The sequence below is a fragment of the Onychomys torridus genome, chromosome 7 (genome assembly GCF_903995425.1).
Source record: "Onychomys torridus chromosome 7, mOncTor1.1, whole genome shotgun sequence".
Classification (NCBI taxonomy): Eukaryota; Metazoa; Chordata; class Mammalia; order Rodentia; family Cricetidae; genus Onychomys; species Onychomys torridus.
In genome coordinates, this window is record NC_050449.1 from 100,941,610 (window position 1) to 100,961,812 (window position 20,203).

Consider the following 20,203-nt stretch of genomic DNA (forward strand, 5'->3'; position numbering starts at 1 on the left):
AAAAAAAAAAAAAAAAAGCAGGACATGGAGCCAGGCAGTGGTACTGCATGCTTTTAATCTCACCATTTAGAATGCAGAGGCAGTTCCAAGCTAGCCTGTTCTACAAACTGAGTTCTAGGACAGCCAGGGCTACACAGAGAAATCCTGTCTCAAAATAAATAAATTAGACACGCACAAACGTTCTCTCGTACTGACCATAGTGTTTGAGACCTGCTTGGTCTATAAAGCAGGTTCCAAGACAGCCAAGATTACATAAGAGACCTTGTCTCAAAAAAAAAAAAAAAAAAAGAAGAAGGGTTGGGGTGCTGTAGAGATAGATCAGTAGAAAAGATCACCGGCTGTTCTTTCAGAGGACCCGGATTCCATTTCCAGCATCCAAATGTCAGCTCAAAACTGTAACTCCACTTCCAGGGGATCCAACATCCTCATACAGAAATACATGCAGGCAAAACACCAATGCAATGCATATTAAAAAAATCTCTCATAATGCAGGCTGACTTCTAATTCACTATGTACCCAAAGCTAGCCCTGAACTCCTGATCTTCTACCCCTACCTCCCAAATACTGGGATTACTGTCATGCACAACCATGCTCCTTTGAGGGGATATTGTGGATATGTGGATATGGAAGCCAAACATCAACCTTCAGGTGTCTTCCTCAGTTGCTCTTCACCTTATGTTTTATTATTATTTTATGTGTGTGGGTAATTTGCCTGTATGTATGTCTGTGTCCGGTGCCTGTAGAGGCCAGAAGAGGGTATCAATCCTCTGGAACTGGAGTTATAGACAGTTGTTAGCTGTCATGTGATGGACTGTGGATAGAATCCACCTCTAAAACAGCCAGTACCTGTTCACCATGTCCGAGCAAGAGGCTGAGGATTAAAACAGAGACAAGACAGCGGGTCATTCATCTCAGGAGAATGCCCTTTATTGAAGGAGGGAGGAGGCCTTAAATACAGGCTTACAGCACAGTGGGAGAACCCGGGAGGGCAGAAGTTCGCTACAGATGTTTTACATTCTAGCATTAAACCAATATGCAGGATATACAAACAAGGAACCTCTGGTAAGCTATTTAGGAGGAATGAAACCAGCAGGGAATTTGCATAGGGAGGACATCTGATGAAGGTCAGCAAGCAAGGCAACAGCTCCCCAAGGAACGGGGGTCAGGGCCCAACAAGTGCTCTTAACCACAGAGCTGTCCCTCAAGACCCTTCACCTTATTTTTTTTGAGACTGGGTCTCTCACTGTACCTGGAGTTCACCAGTTTAGCTAGACTGGCTGGCCAGCAAGCTCCAGACGCCTCTGGTCTCTACTCCAGCACTGGGATTACAGATGGGTGCCGCCATGCCCAACACTTTGGCAAAGTGTTGAGAGACCAAACACAGGTCTTCATACTTGTTTGGCGAGTACTTGACTAACTTAGCCATCTCTCCCAGCTTTCTTTGTTTATTTAAAAAACAAGGTGGTTTTAGGGACGGAGAAATGGGCTCAGAGGTTAAAAACATTGTTTGCTCTAGCAGAGGACACAGGTTGAGTTCTCAGCACCCACATGGTGGCTCACAACCATGCATTTCCAGTTCCAGAAGATCTGATGCTCTCTTCTGACCTCAGTAGGAACCAGGCATGCACATGATGCAGACGTACATGACCATACATTGGTAAAACACCCACACACAGCAAATAAAGTAAATAATAAGGCTTTTTTAAAAAAGTCTTGCTGTATAGCCTGATCTGGCCTGAAACTCAAGATAATCCTGCTGCCACAGTCTCTAGAGTGCTGGCATTAAAGGCATGTTGCACCATATCCTTCCTAACTCAAAGAGGGTTTTCTATTTTGTTTTGTTTGGGGTTTTGTTGTTGTTTTGTTTCTGAGACAGGGTTTCACTATGTTGCTCTGGCTAATCCTGGAACTCACTATGTAGACTGGCTGGCCTTGACCTCTTAGATATCTGCCTACCCCTGCCTCTAAATGCTAGAATTAAAGGTGTGGTGAGGGCATAAGTTATGTTTTAAGTTTAAATTACTGTGCTCTTAAGATATATATATGATACGTTGTTTGTGTTCTGATGAATAAAGCATGTCTGAAGATCAGAGGGCAGAGCTAGTTAACCATATGCCAGGCAGTAGTGGCACACACCTTTAATCCCAGCACTTGGGAGGAGAAAGCAGGAAAATCAGGAGTTCAAGGCTATCCTGGGCTATATGAGACAGAACCAATCTAAAAGAGAAACAGAACCAGGCAGCGCTGGCTCACACATGTGGATCATTTGGATCCAGAGCATGATTGTGTTCTGGTTATTTTATCTTCTACACATTCTTCTACAGGAATTTTAATGCAGATGGAAGATATTATCTTGGAATGGATCTTTTTTACCACATAACAGAGTAAAACATTTAAAACTTATGTAGAAAAGGTCTCTGAGTTGATTCCTTTGTTGTTGTTGTTGTTGTTGTTGTTGAGGCAGGGTTTCTCTGTAGCTTTGGAGCCTGTCCTGGACTAGCTCTGTAGACCAGGCTGACCTCGAACTCACAGAGATCCACCTGCCTCTGCCTCCTGAGTGCTGGGATTACAGGTGTGTGCCACCACCGCCTGGCTCTCTGAGTTGATTCTAAAAGGAAAATTGAGACTTCGTCAATTAGCAGGAATATACCCAGCAGAAATTGTAGTACTTTTTGCTAATGCTGAAATTGACAAATTGTGGGCAGGAAGTGAACCTTGGAAAAGAGCTTGCAGTAATTTTTTGGAAGAGATTAACAACAAATATCCCAAAAGCAAGAGAATTCAATTTATAAAGAGAACTAACTGGATTCTTTCTCATATTGTATGGAGAACACCAATTTCTGAGTCCCCACATTTTACTGATGCAAACAAATCAGGAAAGGCAGGTTATAAATCAGGAAAGTTAAGTGAAGTGGCTCAAAGCCCTTATGATTCTGTCCAAAAGTCAGAATTGTATGCTATTCTGATAGTATTAATAGGTTTTACAGAACATAGTTACTGATCCTCAGTATGCAGAAAGAGTTGCTTTTTGTTTTTGTTTTGTTGGGGTTTTTTTGGTTTTTCGAGACAGGGTTTCTCTGTGTAGCTTTGCGCCTTTCCTGGAACTCACTTGGTAGCCCAGGCTGGCCTTGAACTCACAGAGATCCACCTGGCTCTGCCTCCCGAGTGCTGGGATTAAAGGTGTGCACCACCACCACCTGGCAGAAAGAGTTGGTTTACACATTGAAACTGTTGAATTTATTCCTGATGAGTCAGAATTAACTTCAGTTACAAGAAATAATCAGGAATAGGAATCATTCCTTATATATGACACATATCTGATCCCATATGGGTCTGCCAAGCCCTCTAGCACAAGGTAATATTGATCAACTATTGATAGGAAATGTGCTGGAGGCCTCAGAGTCTCATAAAATAAAAGACCATGTTGCTGTGGATATCGCTCTGTGTAAATAAAGTTCTGATTGGCCAGTGGCCAGGCAGGAAGTATAGGCAGGACAAGAGAGAAGAGAATTCTGGGAAGTAGAAGGCTGGGTGTAAAGACACTGGTAAGCCACAAGCCATGTAGCAAAGTATAGACTAACAGAAATGGGTTAATTTAAGATAGAAGAAGTAGATAACAAGAAGCCTGCCACAGCCATACAGTTTCTAAACAATATAAGTCTCTGTGTGCTTTTTTGGTTGGGTCTGAGCAATTGTGGGACTGGCGGGTAAGAGAGATTTGTCCTGACTGGGCCAGGCAGGAAAACTCTAACTACACCATGTCAATAGCAAGGGTTTGAAAAAAGGATTTTTCCATCACTTGGCAACAAGTCAAGAAAATTATAAGGAAATTACCTATTTGTTCTTTCTTTCTTTCTTTTTTCTTTTTTTTTTTTTTGGTTTTTCGAGACAGGGTTTCTCTGTGTAGCTTTGTGCCTTTCCTGGAACGTGCTTTGTAACCCAGGCTGGCCTGGAACTCACTGAGATCCGCCTGCCTCTGCCCCCGAAGTGCTGGGATTAAAGGTGTGTGCCACTACCGCCCAGCCCTATTTGTTCTTTAAATAACCAAGCTCCACAACCTGCAAAGTACCAAAGGGTACTCAAAGGAATGAAATCTGGCGGGTAGATGTTTCATTTTGTAGAATTTGGAAAATCAAAATATATACACCACACCACTGATACCTATTCAGGATTTCAATGGGCAACTGCCTTGAGTTCTAAAAAGGCTGATTCTGTAATCATACATTTGCTATAAGTTATGCCATCATGGGTATACCTGCACAAATTAAAACTGACAATGCTCCAACATATGTTTTTAGTAAATGAAATAATTTTTTGCTTATTACAATATAAAGCATATTACAGGTATACCACACAATCCTACAGGGCAATCAGTTATAGAAAGATCATATTGAGCTCTAAAAGATATGCTAAATAAACAGAAAAGGGTAATAAAGACCCTCAGAAATAGATTGCATAATGCTTTATTAACTTAGAATTTTCTAAATGCTAATGAGAAAGGAACTACAGCTTTAGAGAGACATTAGATAATAGGAAAAAATCTACTGAATTAAATTAGCTTGCATACTTTAAAGATGTGCTTATCTCAAAATGGAAACCAGGATATGTGTTATGTTGGGGAAGAGGTTTTGCTTTTGTTTCTTCAGGAGAAGAAAAGCTAAAGATACCATCAAAATTCATAATGATTCAATTTGAAGAGATGATAGTTCATCAAACAGTGAGGCTGTACAATCTAAACTAACTTTAAAACTAACAAATGCTTTTCTTTCTTTTTTTTTTTTTAAGATTTATTTATTATGTATACAGAAGAGGGCACCAGATCTCATTACAGATGGTTGTGAGCCACCATGTGGTTGCTGGGAATTGAAGGACCTCAGGAAGAGCAGTCAATGCTCTTAACCACTGAGCCATCTCTCCAGCCCATAACAAATACTTTTCATTTGATCAGACATAACTTGCCAAAAGGGAACCTCCCCAAAATTAGGGTTGGGGAAAGGTTTTGTTTTTTATATTTTCAGGAGCATGAAGGCATCCATCTAAGGAATCTGAAGACCACTGGACAAATGAGACATTTGAAGAAAAAAAAAATCATCCAGAAAAAAATGTCCCAAGAAAAAGAGTAAATTGGCCAATTAATAAACCACATTTTCCAACAGGACAAAATTTCATAAATCTTCCCAAATGTTTGTTTCTGCTTTTCTCTACAGACACATAATACAAATGTTTTTTGTTTTTGGGGTTTTTTTGGTTTTTTTGGGGGTTTTCTTTGTTTGTTTGTTTTTGTTTTTGTTTTTGTTTTTTTTGTTTTTTGTTTTTTTGCCAGAGCTGAGGACCGAACCCAGGGCCTTGCGCTTGTTAGGCAAGCGCTATACCAATGAGCTAAATACCCGACCCCACAAATGGTCCCAGTTCAATTGAGAATTAAAGCTGGCTTTGGAGTTGGAGTGTGGCTCTCTCCTTCTCTAAACCTAAGCATGCTTGTTAAAGTAAAATCCAAAATCTCTATCTCATGTCCGAAGAGCCACCTGATATGGGACAGAAGAAAAACAAAAAAATTAGGGACTATTTTATTACCACTGATCTCATAATCCTTTGGTTTTGTTTTGACTCTTTAAAACTTTTTCATAAGGTATAAAAATTATCTCAAAATTTATAAGATTAATATATATATATATATATATATATATATATATATATATATATATTTTAAACTTTGTATCATGATATTAATGGTCATATAGAGTAACTAATTCTAGAGAAAGTCTTCATCCAGCTTCCTGTACATGGTTTCAGGTTTGAGTTTCTATCAGGTAACTAGGAATTAAGTTTTTGTACTCTGGATGAACATAACAAATATGGATCCTTTAACCTCTTTGAGATCTGCTGCATATGACATTTGTTTGTTTGTTTGTTTATTATGTTTACAGAAGAGGGCACCAGATCTCATTACAGATGGTTGTGAGCCACCATGTGGTTGCTGGGAATTGAACTCAGGACCTCTGGAAGAGCAGTCGGCTCTTAACCTCTGAGCCGTCTCTCCAGCCTTGCATATGACATTTAAAAGGCTTAAATTTTCTGCAACCATGACCATGCCTAATGGCAACCTTTGAAGTCTCCAAAAAGAGGATGGAGCCCCACAACAATGATTTCACATAGACTATGATAATACCACTAAGCTGAAAAACACTATCCAAAGATTGGCTTTGGACTACAAACTGCTCAGAACAATCTCAAGGTGGCTAGCTGAGATGACCCAGCCTCACAGACTACTCTAGCCAGGATTTGAGACAAGCCCTGCACTTTCCCATTGTGCAGAGACTGGACAACAAGTGACACAGCTATGTCTCCTAGGACTGGACAATTGACCCACATTTTTCTTTTCAGGCGGGCGGTGGTGGCACACGCCTTTAATCCCAGCACTTGGGAGGCAGAGCCAGGCGGATCTCTGTGAGTTCAAGGCCAGCCTGGGCTACCAAGTGAGTTCCAGGAAAAAGGCACAAACCTACACTGAGAAACCCTGTCTCGGAAAATCAAAAACAAAAACAAACAAAAAACCAAAAAAAATTTTCTTTTCAGGATCTCCTAAAGTTGCCATCGCCCCCAAACAGCAGAAAGTAAATTTAAGACCATGATGCCCACATTCCCAAGAAGTGGGGTGGGTGGGTTTCGGTTGTTCAATGGATTATAGATATTTGGCATTGTTTAGGGGAGTTAGTTACAAGTTGTTATTGGTAATAGTCAGGAAAAAAAGCTGAACAAAGTAAATTAGATTCCAGGGAATATTGAAATGATAGGATAAAAGGGTAGATTATTGAATCTACTTTGAAAAGAAAAAAGGGCAATATAGATATGCTGGGATAAAAGGGTAGATTATTGAATCTACTTTTTAAAAGTAACTAGTTTTAAATATCTTACATTGATATGGATCGTTGTATATTGATACAAAGTTGAGTTTTTTTGTTTTGTTTTGTTTTGTTTTTTTGAGACAGGGTTTCTCTGTAGCTTTGGAGCCTGTCCTGGAACTCACTCTGTAGACCAGGCTGGGCTCGAACTCAAGAGATCTGCCTGCCTCTGTCTTCCTAGTGCTGGGATTTAAGGTGTGCGCTACCACCACCCAGCAATTATTTTTGTTAGAACATACTGTACATATATTTCTAATCTTTTTCAAGGTTTTGTACCTATACATCTAACAATGTAATGCAAATTGCTAGTCCTTGAAAGTTATTATTACAAACTATTTAGGATAATAAAGAAATGTAGGTTAGTAGTTGGTCACCTATCACAATTAAACTTGTAGGCATGTTAAGTATTTTTCAAGGTCAAATAGAGCTATATTTTAGATAGACAGGTCATCTTCAGACTCTTCAGAGATCTACAGAACATGGCATTTAAGATGTTTTAATAGGCCGGGCAGTGGTGGTGCACGCCTTTAATCCCAGCACTCGGGAGGCAGAGCCAGGCAGATCTCTGTGAGTTCAAGGCCAGCCTGGTCTACCAAGTGAGTTCCAGGAAAGGCAAAAAGCTACACAGAGAAACCCTGTCTCAAACGCCCCCCCAAAAAAATGTTTTAATAACATAGGTTCTTTTTATTTTTTTAAATATTTGTATGTATTTACTTTATGTGTATATGAATGTTTCGTCTGTGTGTATCTATTTTCACATATGTTCCTTTTGCTTGTGGAGGTCAGAAGAGGGCATCAGATCCCCTAGAACTGGAGTTACAGGTGGTTTGAGCCACCATGTGGGTGCTGGGAATTGAAACTTGGTCCTCTGCAAAAGCAGCCAATTCTCTTAACCAATAAACCATCTCTCCAGCCCCAAGGTTTTTTTTGTTTTGTTTTGTTTTTGAGACAAGGCTTCTCTGTGTAGCTTTGGTGCCTGTCCTGGAACTCATTCTGTAGAACAGGCTGGTCTTGAACTCACAGAGATCCTCCTGCCTCTGCCTCCCAAATGCTGGGATTAAAGGCATGTGCCACCACTGCCCAGCTTAGGTTCTTTTTTTTTTATTATTATTACAATGAGACATGTCTCCTCTTGGCAGCACCAATCCACTTCATAGAAGATGATGGGCATCAAAGAAACTCCACATGGAGTTTACTTTCTTTGTGGCAAAAGTTAGCCACTGGGCAAGAAACTACCCTTGCCTTGACTACTGACAGTATGCTGTCCTTTATAGTTGTTGGTATAATTTTCCTTGTTACCAGATTCAGAAAAGAATTTCACTAAAGAAGTGTAAAGTGTATAGGGTTGAAAGACATTAAAAGATAGCTTGTGTAATGCAAGTCAGAATAGAAAGTGAATTAGGTACAACTTTTTGAACTCACCAAAATAGGATAGATAATGGAGTACTTTCTCTGGATTTGTCAAATGGTTATGGACTAAATATCGTTCGTGTATTTATTGCCTATATATATTGTATATAGGAATTTTACTTATTGTATATAGTTTTTCTTATGTTAGTTATAATGTTGGTTTTTTTATTTTAGACAAAAAAGGGGAAATGTGGTGATATTTTGTTTGTGCTCCAACAAATAAAGCTTGCCTAGAGATCAGAGTGTGGAGCTAGCCACTAGAGGCCAGGCAATGGTGGCACACACCTTTAATCCCAACACTTGGGATCTCATGCCTTTGATCCCAGTACTTGGGAGGAGGGAACAGGAAGTGATAAGGTGGGGTGGAGACAGGAACTGGCCCTTTTGGTCTGAGAATCCAGCAGAAGTAAGAAGTCTCTCTAGTGGCTGGCTCCTTTACTTCTCTGATCTTTCAGCATTTACCCCAATATCTGACTCTGGGTTTTTATTAAGACCAATTAGAATTCGTGCTACATTATTAATGTAAGATAATAAACCATGTGTTTTCTCTTCTGTAAACAAGGCTGATTGCCTCAACTGCACAGGGTATGCTTAATTACAGGTAGGCAGGAGGTATGTAGGCAGGAAGTATGTCAGGATGTATGCTTGCCCCTGACTGGACAAAAGTGGGGAAGTATGTAGACTTGTGGGTTTTGTCTTTATAAGTACTGGACTAAAGTAATTCGTGGCTATTGTCTGGAAATCTCTGGTATGGACTTGGCCAGTGTCCATCATCCTAGCAAGTATTTAATAAAGATTGCTTCAAATTTGGCTCAAAATTTGTGGTAGTGGTCTTATACTCAACTGTTGTGATTAAAATTTTCTGGAGGCCCCAGTGAGATCAGACCACCCACTCGAATTCTAAATCAAGGCCTTCACTCCAGGACTCTGGGAATGAATGCCCACCTCAGGTGTATACCTTGAGATGTTCCAAGACAAAAAGGCATGCTTTCAGTTTCAAGGATTCTTAGAGTGAACTGCCGTTCACTCAGAGATAAGTTCTGAGCCCTAGCCATCAAAGCAGCCATGGCAAGCAGCATTGAAGACTTCCTGTTGTAAGTTACCTCTAGTTCTGTTCTGTGGGACCCCAATCTGAGATGTGGAAGATTTGATAAGACTCAAATACTCTCCTATACAGGGAAAAAGTAAGACATTGCCCACCTGCCTAGTTCTAGTTGTCTTGTGTATGCAGATGGGTCTGTGTTTTCTGGTGTGTTCATAAGTTTTGTTGCAAGCATAGGAGCCGAGACAGACATGGGTCAGGCTCAGTTGAATGTATGAACGATGGTGGCCACCACATGTTTTGTTTCTGACTGGTCTCCTTTGAGTGTGTGAGATTTCTGAGATCTGTGTTTATTGGTTTTGTTTTTATTCTCTCTGCCACTGTCAGCAACCGGCCAGCACCAATGCTACCTGCTATACCTGCTTTGATGGCCAGGGCTCAGACTTTATCTCTGAGCTTTCTGGCCACTGGATGCAGTTTAGCAGCGATTCAAATGTTTTGTGAGTAATATTAAAGTTGTTTCCCAGGGGGTGGTGGCATATGCTTTTTTTAATCCCAGCACTTGGGAGGCAGAGGCAGGCAGATCAGTGCCAGCCTTGTCTACAGAGCAAGTTCCAGGACTGTTGGGGCCACAGAGGTGCTTGTACTCACAGAAAAAGCACTAAGAGAACCAGGAATGTTAATCACACAGGGGTATCTCTTCAGTGGAAGAGATAAATATCAAATCCCTGCATTCTGTCCAGAAAGCTGAGAGTAGAGGTTGTTAATGACCTGGTGGCTTTTTTGCTATCTGTGGGGGCAGAACTCACTCAATTGCCCAGATTGGCTCCTCTAGATTCTTCGTCCCTAGACGTTACCCATCCTTAGGGGAGATGTCACAAGTACTTTGTGACCTGCTGACCTCTATGCTGTTGGTCAGAGACCACATTAGCTTCTAGGCCTTATGGCGAGCCTGCTCCAAGGCCACCTCCAAGGTAATGCAAGAAAATCCACAAAAGTGGCGAGGGCTAGATTTTTTCTCTCTGAAGGTATTTACAAATAAGTCTCTGTCTGACTGGTAAAATAAGAAAACACACATGTGGGCTGGAGAGATGGTTCAGAGGTTAAGAGCACCGACTGCCCTTCCAGAGGTCCTGAGTTCAATTCCCAGCAACCACATGGTGGCTCACAAGGATCTGTAATGAGATCTGGCGCCCTCTTCAGGCACACAGGCAGAACACTGTATACATAATAAATAAATAAATCTTAAAAAGAAAAAAAAAAAAGAAAAAACACATGCTTCCTGATGGTAACTTTCTCTTTTACTTCATCTTAAAAATGGTCTCTGACTCTTTCTGTCTCCACACAGCTACATGTCTCCACACTACTGCACACAGCTACATGTCTACATACATACATTTTTCACATGGCTACACATCTTTCTTTTATATACATTTCCCTTCTACATCTCCTTTCTATACAGCTTCATCTTCCTTGCCTCCACATAGTTACAAGTCTCCACACAGCCACAGCGAAGCATCTCATTTACATAGCTCTCTCACCATGCAGCGCTTCCCACAGTTCCTAGGCACAGCTCCTCTATGTAGCAGCAGCTCTTTCACACAGCTCGCTCTCCCTCTCCCCCTCTCCCTCTCTCCCTCTCATACTTACTCACACACACTTCTACATTATTACTCTTTCACCCACTCACTTCCTCACACATCTCTCATGCTTCTTCATCTTCTTCTCATCTCTCACTCTGCACACACACACACACACACACACACACACACACACTTCACTCACATTCTGCGGCAGCAGCGTCCACATGGTTCTACGCAGGCATCTCTCCATACCACCGCTGATGCTCTCTCACAGCCAAACTCCAGACAATTATAAGTTACATTTCCAGGGCACCACCCATACTCATAACACAAAATAAGTCACATAGTTTCTCTTAGGCTAGTAATGTCACATTGACTCATGCACATAGCTCTAAGTTGGTGAGGGATGCCAGACAGTAAGTAAACAGTTGGCTGAACATTGAGCCTGTAGCATCAACTAAGGCTGGGACTATGTGCAAAAAGTCAATTCCTGAGAAAGTTATGTCTAAAGTTGCTTCAAGCTCTGACCTTGAATAAGCAAAACAACACTAGGAAAATGACCTCATGGTTTTTGGTTTTTTTGTTTGTTTGTTTTTGGTTTTTGTTTGTTTTGTTGTTTTGTTTTGGTTTTGGTTTTTCGAGACAGGGTTTCTCTGTGTAGCTTTGCGCCTTTCCTGGAACTCACTTGGTAGCCCAGGCTGGCCTCAAACGCACAGAAATCTGCCTGACTCTGCCTCCCGAGTGCTGGGATTAAAGGCGTGCGCCACCAACGCCCGACTTTTTTTTTTTCTTCTTCTTTTTCAGAGCTGAGGACTGAACCCAGGGCCTTGTGCTTTCTAGGCAAGCACTCTACCACTGAGCTAAATCCCCAACCCTATCTCGTGGTTTTGGGTTTTTTGGTTTTTTTTTTTAAGATTTTTTTAAAAGATTTATTTATTTATTATGTATATGTATATGTATTCTGCCTACATGTATGCCTGCATGCCAGAAGAGGGCACCAGATCTCATTATAGATGGTTGGAAGCCACTATGTGGTTGCTGGGAATTGAACTCAGGACCTCTAGAAAAGCAGCCAATGCTCTTAACCTCTGAGCCATCTCTCCAGCTCCAACCTTGTGTTTTTGTCTCTAGGGGCAACCGGCCTGCTTTGAATCTGCTCTGAAGTCTAAAGTTAGCTCTATGTGTCTTCGTGATTGAGAATCCCATGTCAGTCTGAGTAATTAATGTAAAATATCCCAGTATTATTTCTATACATCAAAATTATACAACTTAAATAGAAATCATAACCTGATCATCCATAACTATAAGTATGCCCAGAGATGTAAAACAGACTACCAAAGGGCTGCGGAAAGCATACCACAGCTGTTCTTGTAAGGGAGGCATAATAATGGCACATGAGAAAGTTACGGGCAGAAAACAACTGGTTTCTACAGCCAATCACCTCTCGGCTTTGCCAGGTGGGGCTCCAATCAAGCAGTTACGCGTCTGGTGGGTGGACTTGTCAACCACTAGTTTCACCTGCCTTATTCTCCCATGGCCCTCGGCAGAACCCACTCTCAAGGTCACATGTACTTTGTAAAGGAGTCTCTATGTAGTCCCTCCTTAAGCTTTATTGTGTACCTAGTATTGGGCTGGTTGTTGCCCGGAAGACTTTTCCCAAGTTGTACTGTGTTTTAAATAGGCTGACAATGAACATTAGACTCCCCAAAGTCTGATCCAGGTTGACGAAGTCAGTCGGCACCAGATTTTCAGTTTGCTTCCCTGTGTGACACCTGCAGGGGCCTCCTCACAGGACAGCCAGGGCTATACAGAGAAACCTGTCTCAAAAAAATTTTAAATGGTTTTATGCTGTTTTACTTTATTGAAAAGCCGGATTTAGAGTTGGCTTATGGCTCTACTTTCTCTAGCCCCAAGAATGCGTATTTAAAACTTTCCTTTATGTCCTGTGTCAGGCAAACCACCTGAGTCTATGACAGAGAAAAGAGAGCAAAGCACAACAGCTAAAAAATTCAACTGTTGGTTTCATTTAACCACCTAAAACTTCTGCTAAGATATAAACCTTATCTCAAGATTTGTAAACTTTCTGTACCTCAAGATTTGTAAGTTTATGGGATATGGTTAAAATCTGTAAATTTGTAACAAGAAGTTAATTTAAACCTTGCAACACAGTGAGTTGATAGTTACATAGGTAATTTTTTTTTTTGAGCTGAGGATCGAACCCAGGACCTTGCCCTTGCTAGGCAAGCGCTCTACCACTGAGCTAAATCCCCAACTCCTACGTAGGTAATCTTAAGAAACTATGTGGTGTGCTGGGCAGTGGTGGCACATGCCTTCAACCCTAGTACTAGGGAAACAGAGGCAAGTGGATCTCTGAGTTCAAGGACAGCCTGGTCTACAGAGCTAGTTCCAGGTCAGCCAAGGCTACACAAAGAAACTCTTGTCTTGAAAAACCAAAAGGAAGAAGGAGGAGGAGAAGAAGAAGAAGAAAAGAAAAAGAGGGGTTGGGGATTTAGCTCAGTGGTAGAGTGCTTGCCTAGCAAGCACAAGGCCCTGGGTTCGATCCTCAGCTCAAAAAAAAAAACCAAACAAACAAACAAAAACAAACAAACAAAAAAAAAACAAAGAAAAAGATTACTTTCAGCTGGGCGATGGTGGCTCACACCTGTAATCCTGGTACTCGGAGGCAGAGGCAGGTGGATCTCTGTGAGTTTGAGGCCAGCCTGTTCTACAGATCTAGTCTAGGATAGGCTCCAAAGCTACAGAGAAACCCTGTCTCGAAAAACCAAAGAGAGAGAGAGAGAGAGAGAGAGAGAGAGAGAGAGAGAGAGAGAGAGAGAGAGAGAGTTCCCAAGCCACAGCCCAATTTTATTTACACTCATTGCAAAGCATGACTTAGGACTAAACAACAGGTGTTGGGGGTGGGAGGTTGAAGGTCACAGAGGAGGCTGTAGAGGTGGATGACGAGGGTTGGGGAAGACAAGGGAAGGCCATGATGAGGATGGACAGGACCCTCTTCCAGTGTCCCCAGGCTCCCAGGTGTGCCAGGGCAGAGAGCGGGTGAGGCTATCTTCAGGATTTGGACTTGGAGACAGCTAGTCCAATGAGTCCAGCCAGTCCCGCCACACCCAGGGCCATGCCACCAACAATGTCCATCTTTCTTCATGGCCTTGTCAATCAGGCGTTCCAGCTCCTTGGCCTGGTTGTTCTGGGGCTCAGTCTGCAGCAATCCTCCCACATACTTTAAAGCTTTTTCATATCCCTTGAGACGATAGTTGCCCACTGCCAGTAGAAGACATAATCTCGCTGTTCCTTTTTGCTCCCTTTGGGCAACAGCTCCTCCAGGAGCAAGATGACTTTACGGATGTGGTCATTGTATTTGCTTCGCACCAGGCATACTCAAACAGTGTGCTTTTGGAAACAGAGCCTGCTGCCTGCTCAGACTGAAATTTCCTTTCAAAATTCTTCAGATCCTCCACAGACACCAGCTCATTCAGCACCGCCTCCATGTCTACCGCCCCTGCAAGTCTCGCACTAAGGTCTCCATGGTCCAGTGGCAGGGGCAGAGATGAGATTACTTTCTTTGTGGCAAAAGCTAGCCATTTGGGCAAGAAACTGCCCTTGCCTCAACTGCCAACAATATGCTTCCAAACTGGACCAGCAGGACACAAGGAAAGTAACTGCCTAACTTTGCCAAGACAAGGCAAGACTGTTCTCAGAAATATATGTCAGATATTCTAGGCCTGAAGGTTGAAGTTGAGTGCCCCAACATCACAGAGGAACCTAGGGTGACTGGCCAGTCTGTCATTTCTCCTAATTTTAGACGGTGGTGGTGCTCACCTTTAATCCCAGCACCCAGGAGGCAAAGCCAGGTGGATCTCTGTGAGTTTGAGGTCAGCCTGGTCTACAGAGCAAGATCCAGGACAGGCACCAAAACTACATGGAGAAACCCTGTCTCCAAAAAACCAAAAATAGATAGATAGATAGATAGATAGATAGATAGATAGATAGATAGATAGATAGAAGTCACTTGCTCTGCACTTCCTGTTTACTAAGGTAATATTATATCCTCAGATCTTTGATGAGTTTGAAGACTAGATAGTTACAGTTATAGTTCTCCTCAGTATTGGTAGAAAGTAAATTAGGTACAAAGCTTTGGACTCTTCAGGAGAGGACAGCTGATGGAGTATTTTCTCTATTTTGCCAAATACAAATTCGCTGGATATTGTGAATGAATTTCTTTCTTGATAATTGTTCTTGTTATCTATAGTTGTTTTGTTTTGTTTTTTACCAGAGCTGAGGACTGAACCCAGGGCCTTGCACTTGCTAAGCAAGTGCTCTACCACTGAGCTAAATCCCCAACTGCTATATATAGTTTTATTTGTTAAAGTTAATACCTTTCCTTTCTATTTGGACAATACCTGATCATTATTTTTACTGTCTATAATTTTACTATGTTAGAGTTAGAACTTTTCCTTTTTAATTAGAGAAAAAGGAGGAAGTGTTACAAGAATTTTATCTATGTTGTGGCCCAATGGCCAATTGGAGTCAGGTGTTGGTTCAAGAGGCGGGGCTCACATTAAGCTGGTCAGAATGGATCAGTGTTCCCTGGAAGAGAGGTCTCCAGGGAAGAGAACACAGGGCTGGAGGTTGCTTGGGCCCTTTCGAGCTGGGAAGCTGACAGGGACGGCGTGTGACACAGCTGTGACTGTCTCGGGTTTTTAACTTTATATTTGTCTCTGAGTTTTATTATGTAATAAATGGTAAAAGAAATCTCAATAGTACAGTACAGCTAGAAGTATTGTCTATTACCCCTGAGTTGTGGGAGTGGGGAATTCCAAATCCTGGGTTTAGGGACAGGCCAGAAGCAGGGTGATTTTCCACTGTCCTGTTACCCTACTGTGATGGTTTGGAAGAAAATGGCCCCCATAGAGTGGCACTATTAGGAGATACAGCCTTGTTGGAGTAGGTGTGGCCTTGTTAAAGGAAGTGTGCCACTATGAGGAGTGGGTTTTGAATTCTTCCTTGCTCAAGTTATGCTCAAAGTGACACACAGTTGCTTCTGCTACCTACACATCAAGATGCAGAACTCTCAGCTCCTTTTCTAGCACCACATCTACCTGCATGCCACCACGTCCTGCCATGAAGATAATGAACTAAATCTCTGAGCTTTTTTTTTTTTTTTAAAGATTTACTTATTATGTATACAGTGTTCTGCCTGTACTTACGCCTGCAGTGCAGACCAGAAGAGGGTACCTGAATGCATAACAGAGGACTGTGAGACATCACGTGGTTGCAGGGAATTGAACTCATGACCTTTGCGAGAGCAGCTAGTGCTCTTAATCTCTGAGCCACTCCCCAACTCCTAAATCTCTAGAGCTATAAGCAAGCCCCAATTAAATGTTTTCATTTATAAGTATCATGGTGTTTCTTCACAGCAATAGAAACCCAAACTAAGACAGAAGTTGGTACCAGAAGTGGGGTTTGCTGTGCTAGGCCTGACCATGCTTTTGTTTGAAGGAATATGGACCTTAGGACCATGGATTAGAAAAGTAGTTGAATGTTTTATGTGCTCTTTAATGGGCCATAAGAATAAGGGCATAGAAGACAGTGGTGCTGAGGGTGATTTGATGAACTATGAGGACCTTGCTGAAGAGGTTGCAGAAGAAAAGAATATTAATATGTGGCCTAGAGATTATTCTTGTAATATTTTGGTGAAGAATGTGGCTGCATTTTGCCCTTGCCCAAAGAGTCTGCCTGAGGCTAAAATGAAGAATTTTGGATTAACTCTTGTTAGCAGAGGAAATCTCAAACAGCCTAGTATTGACTCTGTTGTGTGGTTATTAATGGTAACTCTAATGAAGATTTGTAATGAAAAGGAGCAAGCTGAGCAAGGAAATAACAAATTAAGAAATAGAATAAAGGGAGCGGTGAACTCAGGGCAAGATCCCACCCAGCTAAGTTCCCAATTTGTGAAAAGGAATTAAAGAAGAGCTTAGAGCCAGGTATGGTAGTGCACACCTTCAATCCCAGAACTCAGAAGGCAGAGGCTGGCAGATCTCTGAGTTTGAGGCCAGCCTGGTCTACAGGGCAAGTTCCAGAACAGCCAAACTTAGGCAATGAAGGAAACCACTGAAAATGTAAAACTAGTGAAGATGTAATTGAAAGATCTCTGAGTTCAAGACCAGCCTGTTCTACAGATCCAGTTTTAGGACAGCCAAGCTTAGGCAGTGAAGGAAACCATAGAAAACAGTAGGCTCATGATGTAATTGAATGAGGGTACCATGTCCCAGCCCCACCAACAGCAAAATTTAGCAGCTTCAGCCACATGGTTCTGGCTTTAGAATAGAAGAAAAGGGTTATGGAATTTGCCTTCACAACTAAGGAAAGCTGCTTTGGCAAGGCATATATCAGGGATGACCCTCAATGGAGGCCTAGAGAGGCTATTGTCTTGAAGCTGTGAAGTTGAAGCCTGGATTACCTTGGAGACCCCAAGATGTTGAAGATGCCAAAGATATAGGATACCTACTGAGGTAAGTTGCTAACAGGGAGTGGAAACAGCCCAAGAGAAAAAAGTGTGTTGCAGTCAACAAAGCTGAAAGGAGTTGGAGATCTGAAGAACATTTTGATATCAGACATGGAGATGGAGAGTTTGGAGTATGACCAACTAGTTTTGTCTTGCTTTAGTCCAATATTTCCTCACTATGTTCCCTTCCCTACATTTTTGGAATGGTAATGTATATCCTATGTCACTATATGTTGGAAGTATGTGATGTCTTTTTTTCATTTTGATTTGATATAAGCTTACAGTTAAGAGATTGCGTGAACCTCAGAAGATACTTTGAACTTTGGACTTTTAAACATTATTGAGACTGTGATAGACTATAGGAACTTTTGAAGTTGGACCAAATGGATTTTGCATTATGATATTGTTACAAGTCTTTGGGGGCCAGAATGTGGTGGTTTGAAAGAAAATAGTTCCCAATGGTTTGAAAGAAAATGGTCCCCAAAGTAAGTGGCACTATTGGGAGGTGTGGCCTTATTGGAGTAGATGTGATCTTGTTGGAGGAAATGTGTCACTGTGGAGACGGGCTTTGAGTTCTCATATATGCTCAAGTCATACCCAGTGAGACAGACCACTTCCTGTTGTCTGTGAGTCAAGACGCAAGAACTCTCAGCTCCTTCTCTAGCACCAATCTGCCTATGTGCTGCCTTGCTTCCTGTCCTGAAAACAGACTAAACCTCTGAACTGTAAGTGAGCCACTCTGGTTCCTTTATAACAGTTGCTGCCACCACAGTGTTTCTTCACAACAACAGAAACTCTAACTAAGACAGTTAGAAATCTTTTGAATTTGTTGTTGAAGAAATCTAGACACGAATTTTATAGAACAGGATGCAATTAGTAGAATTAGGAAAAGGAGGAGAAGGGGGGTTAAGAAGGGCAATATCCACTTCTGTATTAGACTGTCAGTGATGTACTGGCACCTGCTTAACAGGTCATAATACAGTTGGCCAGCGACACCCTCCTCCCATCTGGCATCTCATGGGTCTAGAATGTGGAGGTGGATGGATCCCTCCTATATGAAAGAGGAGAGAGACAATTAGGATGGCCCAGATTTATCTCATGGTGTTTGCAGGAGCAATATAGGCAACCTCCATAAGTTTCTGGACACTTATTCTTTTTTTTTTTTTTCCCCAAGACAGGGTTTCTCTGTGTAGCTTTGCGCCTTTCCTGGTACTCACTTTGTAGACTAGGCTGGCCTCGAACTCACAGAGATCTGCCTGCCTCTGCCTCCCTAGTACTGGAATTAAAGGCATGCACCACCACCGCCCGGCATGGCCACTTCTTAGAGTAATCTTCCTTTTGATCATAGGGAAAACAGGCATAGGGGTAAGCCCTGGTAGAGGAGCAATAGATCAGGGAGTCACAGGGAACTAGACAGAGCAATTTCCTGGCCCTAGTAGAACGGGCTGTTGGTTAAAAGGAGGGGTCTCTTGGATGTTAAATGTAGAGAGCTGCGTGTAGCCGCACCCTAAAGATGGCTCTGGCTTCTACCCTCTGCCTTCCCGATGGCAAACACTCTTTAGGGTAAACAGTTCCTTATTTGGCTATGGCTGGATTCGTGTGCGGCTGGCATATGCGTGAACCTGTGGACAGTGCCCACGTGGCTGCTTGTGGTTGGCAGCCCAGCCCTACTTAGGTGCTGGGAGAGGCTTGCCCCAGGTGAGAGAGACACAATGCAATTAATCAAAGGTCTGAATAAACTGTGATAAGAATGATCCCGGTGTTGCGTCTTCCTTGCTGGTCGAGGCGGGCGCGACAGTTAAATATCCACATGTAGATAGGAAGTGATAGAGGAGTGGGGAGCAAGGCCCAATATAGTGGAGTTGAGCATGCGCAAGTGTTTGAGGCCTCATTCTTCTGAGATTGAAGACAGTCTCCATGACTTCTGGAATTTAAGGGAGCAAGGGCCTGTGGGGGCTGACATGTAAAATGAAAGTTTGTTCCATTGTTTTGAATTTTTGGGAGCAAAGGGTTTAAGATGTGAGAAGTGGGGTTGGGGACTTAGCTCAGTAGTAGAGCACTTGCCTAGCAAGCACAAGGCCCTGGGTTCGATCCTCAACTCCAGGAAAAAAAAAAAAAGATGCGAGAAGTGTATGGTGGGGTGTGGGAAGGCCCTCAAGTCAATTAGCAGGCAGTGGGAGCGACAAGGATGACTCAGAAAAGGCCTTTCCATTTTGAGAAGGGTAGGGGTCACTGGTCTCAGGGAGAGAGAGGACAATGTCCCCAATATTAAAAGATGATGGGCTGGAGTAGTCAGATGGCCATGGTAGAGAACCGTTTGAGCACACATAAGCTCAAACAGAGAAATGGAGAGAGGCCGTTTGGGGAGAACCCTCAGCCTGGGGAGAGCTTAGAGGCAGAAGCTTTCCTCAATCTAGGTGAAGTTCTTGTGAACGCTTAGTAAGAATATTTTTGAGGGAATGATTGATTCATTCAACCTTTCCCAAGGGTTGGGGATGATATGGGATATGGAAATGCCTAGGGATCTGAGAGGTTTGGATAAAGTTTGAGCAATTTGAAAAGTAAACTCAAGGGCCACTATCTAATTGAAGTGAGGCTGGGACTCTAAAATAAGGGATGATCTTTCAGAGAAGATGCAATATTGTTTGAGCCCTTTTATGTTGTTGGGGAACGTTTCCTCCCACCCTAAAAAAGAGTCCACCAGAGCCAGAAGGCATCAGATTTATCTGACAATGGTCAAGTG

At 42.3% G+C, this 20,203-nt stretch overlaps 1 pseudogene; it reads right to left on the reverse strand.

Moving 5' to 3' along the window:
- Positions 1-13,878: 13,878 nt before the first annotated feature.
- Positions 13,879-14,465, reverse strand: LOC118587991 (annotated as a pseudogene).
- Positions 14,466-20,203: the final 5,738 nt, after the last annotated feature.